General features: G+C 42.0%; 8 non-coding genes across 8 annotated transcripts; all 8 read right to left on the minus strand.

Moving 5' to 3' along the window:
- Positions 1-214: 214 nt before the first annotated feature.
- trnah-gug lies at positions 215-286 on the minus strand. Its single transcript has one exon. It is a non-coding gene; the product is annotated as a tRNA-His (tRNA).
- A 339-nt stretch (positions 287-625) lies between these two features.
- Positions 626-698, minus strand: trnar-acg. Its single transcript has one exon. It is a non-coding gene; the product is annotated as a tRNA-Arg (tRNA).
- A 225-nt stretch (positions 699-923) lies between these two features.
- On the minus strand, positions 924-995 carry trnah-gug. Its single transcript has one exon. It is a non-coding gene; the product is annotated as a tRNA-His (tRNA).
- Positions 996-4,138: 3,143 nt separating this feature from the next.
- trnar-acg lies at positions 4,139-4,211 on the minus strand. The gene has a single exon. It is a non-coding gene; the product is annotated as a tRNA-Arg (tRNA).
- A 224-nt stretch (positions 4,212-4,435) lies between these two features.
- Positions 4,436-4,507, minus strand: trnah-gug. Its single transcript has one exon. It is a non-coding gene; the product is annotated as a tRNA-His (tRNA).
- A 339-nt stretch (positions 4,508-4,846) lies between these two features.
- On the minus strand, positions 4,847-4,919 carry trnar-acg. The gene has a single exon. It is a non-coding gene; the product is annotated as a tRNA-Arg (tRNA).
- Positions 4,920-5,143: 224 nt separating this feature from the next.
- trnah-gug lies at positions 5,144-5,215 on the minus strand. Its single transcript has one exon. It is a non-coding gene; the product is annotated as a tRNA-His (tRNA).
- A 1,670-nt stretch (positions 5,216-6,885) lies between these two features.
- On the minus strand, positions 6,886-6,957 carry trnah-gug. Its single transcript has one exon. It is a non-coding gene; the product is annotated as a tRNA-His (tRNA).
- Positions 6,958-7,500: the final 543 nt, after the last annotated feature.

Below are 7,500 nucleotides of genomic sequence, written 5' to 3' on the forward strand. Positions count from 1 at the left end.
AGCATAGGGAGCAGCTCAGTTCTCACACTATTGCATGCAAACAGTGGTGATCTTTGTTGGCAAGGGTATAGAAGGCCATTCAAATTTTTGTTGTACTCAAAATGTGGGGCCTCTTGCAGGACTTTTAGCCTAAGCTGTCCAGTTTCTAGCAATGTAAAATGAAGCAGAGGGTGGAGTAATTCAAAGGAACAACAGAAAAGTAGCTTTACACAGCTGCCGTGACCCGGATTCGAACCGGGGTTGCTGCGACCACAACGCAGAGTACTAACCACTATACGATCACGGCCACTTGGTACTGCAAGTGCCTCGTTGTTGTGATAGCATAGTTGGAACTCTGAATCACAAATATACTGCTATTTTCTCGGTATTCATAATTGATGAGTAACAAACGACAATTCCACGGATGGTTTATCTAGCACTGCTGATTCTAGAAAAACAACAGAGAAAGCTTGATGATAGCTGTGCTTGAATGATACTGAAGAATTTAGAGCTTTTTTAGCACATGTTGAAATGCTATTTACTCATTGTTTGGCTCTTTATAGATGTACATTTACTTTGATAGACAGTTTGTACAGGAGTAAAGTTGGAAATGAGGAGCAAGTGATTTAATAGCTAAAGAGCAGTACGAGCTAGCCAGGAGTCGAACCTAGAATCTTCTGATCCGTAGTCAGACGCGTTATCCATTGCGCCACTAGCCCGATGTTTGAAGAGCATAGGGAGCAGCTCAGTTCTCACACCATTGCATGCAAACAGTGGTGATCTTTGTTGGCAAGGGTATAGAAGGCCATTCAAATTTTTGTTGTACTCAAAATGTGGGGCCTCTTGCAGGACTTTTAGCCTAAGCTGTCCAGTTTCTAGCAATGTAAAATGAAGCAGAGGGTGGAGTAATTCAAAGGAACAACAGAAAAGTAGCTTTACACAGCTGCCGTGACCCGGATTCGAACCGGGGTTGCTGCGGCCACAACGCAGAGTACTAACCACTATACGATCACGGCCACTTGGTACTGCAAGTGCCTCGTTGTTGTGATAGCATAGTTGGAACTCTGAATCACAAATATACTGCTATTTTCTCGGTATTCATAATTGATGAGTAACAAACGACAATTCCACGGATGGTTTATCTAGCACTGCTGATTCTAGAAAAACAACAGAGAAAGCTTGATGATAGCTGTGCTTGAATGATACTGAAGATTTTACAGCTTTTTATATTTTGATTGCTTTTAGTAAGTAAACATCTAAGGAGTAATTTGAGTGAGTTTTCAGAGCTGAACTTACTTAGTTTCATAGTAAAAATCACTGATTAATTAATGTACACTGTAATGTACATCGGGACTTTGTACTCATGATTACTTCTCTTTTTTTAGTAGACAGCTCTTTGTCAGAGGCAGAGAGAATATTTTACAGAATCATTGAGGGAGATTCAGACATAGAGTTCTCTGAAGATGAGAGTCCAGTGAGCAAGACAGGAGAGGGTGAGAACCCAGATAAAGAATCAGATGAAGATGACCAAGACACAGAACCATCGGAAGTCGACCAAGACCCAGGGCCAGCTAAAGTGTGCCGTCGTCCTCTATGGGCCAAAACTACCATGTAGGGATAATCAGATAATCAGAGCAAAAAAGCTAAGATAACCTACAAAGATGTTTTTCGGGAAAATTGATTTGATACATGTATAGACTTAATGTTATAGCCTAAATGTGTTGTAATTGAACCATCCCTTTAACGCTGCTGTTATGTTGCGGGTCAAATATTTCTCTCTCTCTCTCTCTCTCTCTCTCTCTCTCTGTCTCTCTCTCTAACAAACACCATTGCTGTTCCTGAGAAACAAATATAACAGGAGGGTTAAACATTTAACATGTTAATTTTGCCTTTTTTTTCTCTTAGGTTCATGCCTGTGTTAGAAGAGCACAGAATTGCAGAAGATGGTCCCCCCGTAACCCGTAGTAATTGGAGCCCACAGCAGAATTTCCAGCAGTACATTGACAATGAACTAATTCAGGACCTGTCCTTCTTCACCAACCAACGTATGGTACAGGATTCAGGCTTTAGCTTAAGCACAACACCAGAAGAAATCAAGACCTTTTTAGGAATCTCGATGTACATGGCATGCCTTGGATATCCAAGAATCAAAATGTACTGGGCTGCCAAAACAAAAGTTCCGATAATAGCTGACTCCATGACACGTGATCGTTTCTACAAGATCAGATCTTTGCTGAAAGTGGTCAATGATCTGGAAGTGGCAGAAGAGGAAAAGAAAAAGGATCCCCTCTGGAAAATCAGACCAGTTCTGAAGAGAGTCCTGTAAGGTTGCCTCAATCTACCTAGGCCAGCAAAGGTCTGTATTGATGAACAGATTGTTCCATTCACCGGCCGGTGTCCAGTTCGTCAATTTGTGCCTGGGAAGCCAAATCCAACAGGATTAAAGGTGTTCGTTCTTGCAAGTCCAGGTGGGTTAGTGCTGGACTTTGAAACCTACATGGGAAAGAACACCTTCACTCAAGTACAACAGATGGGGATAGGGGGAAATTCGGTCTTGCGTTTGACTGAGACAGTTCCGAGAGGAACACTAGTCTACTTTGACCGGTATTTTACCACCATCAGTCTCCTGGACGCTCTTTGGGAAAGGGGCCTGCCTGCTACAGGAACAATTCAAAAAAATCGAATCCCAAAAGAGTGCCACTTCACTGCTGACAACATCCTGAACAAAAAACCAAGAGGGTCATCAGAAATGATCGTAAGGAGACTGATGAAATAGCAGTCACCAAGTGGATGGACAACAAGCCTGTTGCCATGGCATCAACCGCCCATGGGATTGAGCCCCAGGATACCTGCATCAGATGGTCAAAGAAAGAAAAGAGGCAAGTTGAAGTCCCAAGACCTACAGTGGTTGCAGAATATAACAGCAACATGGGAGGGGTTGACATGTGCGATCGCATGCTCAGCTTCTACAGAATGTCCAGTCGGACGAAGAAGTGGACTAGTGGATTACTAACTCGTGGCTTCAGTATCGGCAAGACAGCCAGGTCTTGCAAAGACCTGCAAAGGACACTGCCCAGTACCTGGAGTTCAAACTCCTCTTGGCTGAGGAACTGATAACCCAGGGACAAGCATGTGCACAAGACCGGAGTGACTCAAGTGATGAAGAATTCACTCCAACACTGAAGAAAAGGAAGCCGCACCCAGATGAGAGAATCCGAAAATATGGTGCAATCCACTTGCCTGAAATGGTCACCAGTCCAAGTCCTTCCAGATGCAGAATACCTGGGTGCACTAGTAGAACCTATGTGAGATGTGTTAAATGTGATATGTTCCTGTGTGTCTCCAAAAAGTCACAGTGCTTCCTCACATATCACAAATGAATTGGCATTTGTGAACTGCCAAACCAAATGTTCATCATAGGCCTATATCCAGTGAAAAGTTGAATGAGTTGTATGTGTATTTGACCCTGACTGAGTTGTATACTATGTTTTTGTGAAGTTTTTATGCAGTTTGTGTGTGCTGTGTTGATATCCGGCCATTGGGCTAGGACTCAGTTCTCACACCATTGCATGCAAACAGTGGTGATCTTTGTTGGCAAGGGTATAGAAGGCCATTCAAATTTTTGTTGTACTCAAACTGTGGGGCCTCTTGCAGGACTTTTAGCCTAAGCTGTCCAGTTTCTAGCAATGTAAAATGAAGCAGAGGGTGGAGTAATTCAAAGGAACAACAGAAAAGTAGCTTTACACTCTGCCGTGACCCGGATTCGAACCAGGGTTGCTGCGGCCACAACGCAGAGTACAAGCCACTATACGATCACGGCCATTTGGTATTGCAAGTGCCTAGTTGTTGTGATAGCATAGTTGGAACTCTGAATCAGAAATATACTGCTATTTTCTCGGTATTCCTAATTGATGAGTAACAAACGACAATTCCACAGATGGTTTATTTAGCACTGCTGATTCCAGAAAAACAACAGGGAAAGCTTGATGATAGCTGTGCTTGAATGATACTGAGGAATTTAGAGCTTCTTTAGCACATGTTGAAATGTTATTTACTCATTGTTTGGCTCTTTATAGATGTACATTTACTTTGATAGACAGTTTGTACAGGAGTAAAGTTGGAAATGAGGAGCAAGTGATTTAATAGCTAAAGAGCAGTACGAGCTAGCCAGGAGTCGAACCTAGAATCTTCTGATCCGTAGTCAGACGCGTTATCCATTGCGCCACTAGCCCGATGTTTGAAGAGCATAGGGAGCAGCTCAGTTCTCACACTATTGCATGCAAACAGTGGTGATCTTTGTTGGCAAGGGTATAGAAGGCCATTCAAATTTTTGTTGTACTCAAAATGTGGGGCCTCTTGCAGGACCTTTAGCCTAAGCTGTCCAGTTTCTAGCAATGTTAAATGAAGCAGAGGGTGAAGTAATTCAAAGGAACAACAGAAAAGTAGCTTTACACTCTGCCGTGACCCGGATTCGAACCGGGGTTGCTGCGACCACAACGCAGAGTACTAACCACTATACGATCACGGCCACTTGGTACTGCAAGTGCCTCGTTGTTGTGATAGCATAGTTGGAACTCTGAATCACAAATATACTGCTATTTTCTCGGTATTCATAATTGATGAGTAACAAACGACAATTCCACGGATGTTTTATCTAGCACTGCTGATTCTAGAAAAACAACAGAGAAAGCTTGATGATAGCTGTGCTTGAATGATACTGAAGATTTTACAGCTTTTTTAGCACATGTTGAAATGCTATTTACTCATTGTTTGGCTCTCTGTAGATGTAAATTTACTTTGATAGACAGTTTGTACAGGAGTAAAGTTGGAAATGAAGAGCAAGTGATTTAATAGCTAAAGAGCAGTACGAGCTAGCCAGGAGTCGAACCTAGAATCTTCTGATCCGTAGTCAGACGCGTTATCCATTGCGCCACTAACCCTACATTCAGAGAGCATAGGGAGCAGCTCAGTTCTCACACCATTGCATGCAAACAGTTGTGATCTTTGTTGGCAAGGGTATAGAAGGCCATTCAAATTGTTGTTGTACTCAAACTGTGGGGCCTCTTGCAGGACTTTTAGCCTAAGCTGTCCAGTTTCTATCGATGTAAAATGAAGCAGAGGGTGGAGTAATTCAAAGGAACAACAGAAAAGTAGCTTTACACTCTGCCGTGACCCGGATTCGAACCAGGGTTGCTGCGGCCACAACGCAGAGTACTAGCCACTATACGATCACGGCCATTTGGTATTGCAAGTGCCTAGTTGTTGTGATAGCATAGTTGGAACTCTGAATCAGAAATATACTGCTATTTTCTCGGTATTCCTAATTGATGAGTAACAAACGACAATTCCACAGATGGTTTATTTAGCACTGCTGATTCCAGAAAAACAACAGGGAAAGCTTGATGATAGCTGTGCTTGACTGAATTTGTAGGATTTAAAGTCTTTTTAGCACATGTTGACAGAATATTTACTAATTACTTGGCTCTTTATAGATGTACATTTACTTTGATAGACAGCTAGATAGATAACTCAACAATATGGTGTGCCTCAAGGATCAATGCTTGGTCCACTTCTTTTCTCCATATTTATTAATGATCTTCCCTCTATTTGTAAGTGTTCTGTTCTGCTTTATGCTGATGATACGGTTATATATACTTCACATACAAATTTAGTACAGATTGAAGCAGATTTTAGCCCGACGTTCAGAGAGCATAGGGAGCAGCTCGGTTCTCACACCATGATGAGTAACAAACGACAATTCCATGGATGGTTTATCTAGCACTGCTGATTCTAGAAAAACAACAGAGAAAGCTTGATGATAGCTGTGCTTGAATGATACTGAAGATCTTAGAGCTTCTTTAGCACATGTTGAAATGCTATTTACTCATTGTTTGGCTCTTTATAGATGTAAATTTACTTTGACAGACAGTTTGTACAGGAGCAACGTTGGAAATGAGGAGCAAGTGAATTAATAGATAAAGAGCAGTACGAGCTAGCCAGGAGTCGAACCTAGAATCTTCTGATCCGTAGTCAGACGCGTTATCCATTGCAACACTAGCCCGATGTTTGAAGAGTTTAGGGAGCAGCTCAGTTCTCACACCATTGCAGGACTTTTAGCCTAAGCTGTCCAGTTTCTAGCAATGTAAAATGAAGCAGAGGGTGGAGTAATTCAAAGGAACAACAGAAAAGTAGCTTTACACTCTGCCGTGACCCGGATTCGAACCAGGGTTGCTGCGGCCACAACGCAGAGTACAAGCCACTATACGATCACGGCCATTTGGTATTGCAAGTGCCTAGTTGTTGTGATAGCATAGTTGGAACTCTGAATCAGAAATATACTGCTATTTTCTCGGTATTCCTAATTGATGAGTAACAAACGACAATTCCACAGATGGTTTATTTAGCACTGCTGATTCCAGAAAAACAACAGGGAAAGCTTGATGATAGCTGTGCTTGAATGATACTGAGGAATTTAGAGCTTCTTTAGCACATGTTGAAATGTTATTTACTCATTGTTTGGCTCTTTATAGATGTAAATTTACATTGATAGACAGTTTGTACAGGAGTAAAGTTGGAAATGAGGAGCAAGTGATTTAATAGCTAAAGAGCAGTACGAGCTAGCCAGGAGTCGAACCTAGAATCTTCTGATCCGTAGTCAGACACATTATCCATTGCGCCACTAGCCCTACTTTCAGCAAGCATAGGGAGCAGCTCAGTTCTCACACCATTGCATGCAAACAGTGGTGATCTTTGTTGGCAAGGGTATAGAAGGCCATTCAAATTTTTGTTGCACTCAAACTGTGGGGCCTCTTGCAGGACTTTTAGCCTAAGCTGTCCAGTTTCTATGTTAAATGAAGCAGAGGGTGAAGTAATTCAAAGGAACAACAGAAAAGTAGCTTTACACTCTGCCGTGACCCGGATTCGAACCGGGGTTGCTGCGACCACAACGCAGAGTACTAACCACTATACGATCACGGCCACTTGGTACTGCAAGTGCCTCGTTGTTGTGATAGCATAGTTGGAACTCTGAATCACAAATATACTGCTATTTTCTCGGTATTCATAATTGATGAGTAACAAACGACAATTCCACGGATGTTTTATCTAGCACTGCTGATTCTAGAAAAACAACAGAGAAAGCTTGATGATGGCTGTGCTTGAATGATACTGAAGATTTACAGCTTTTTTAGCACATGTTGACATGCTATTTACTCATTGCTTGGCTCTTTATAGATGTACATTTACTTTGATAGACAGCTAGATAGATAACTCAACAATATGGTGTGCCTCAAGGATCAATGCTTGGTCCACTTCTTTTCTCCATATTTATTAAGATCTTCCCTCTATTTGTAAGTGTTCGTTCTGCTTTATGCTGATGATACGGTTATATATACTTCACATACAAATTTAGTACAGATTGAAGCAGATTTTAGCCCGACGTTCAGAGAGCATAGGGAGCAGCTCGGTTCTCACACCATGATGAGTAACAAACGACAATTCCACGGATGGTTTATCTAGCAC

The sequence above is a fragment of the Sander lucioperca genome, chromosome 15 (genome assembly GCF_008315115.2).
Source record: "Sander lucioperca isolate FBNREF2018 chromosome 15, SLUC_FBN_1.2, whole genome shotgun sequence".
Lineage (NCBI taxonomy): Eukaryota > Metazoa > Chordata > Actinopteri > Perciformes > Percidae > Sander > Sander lucioperca.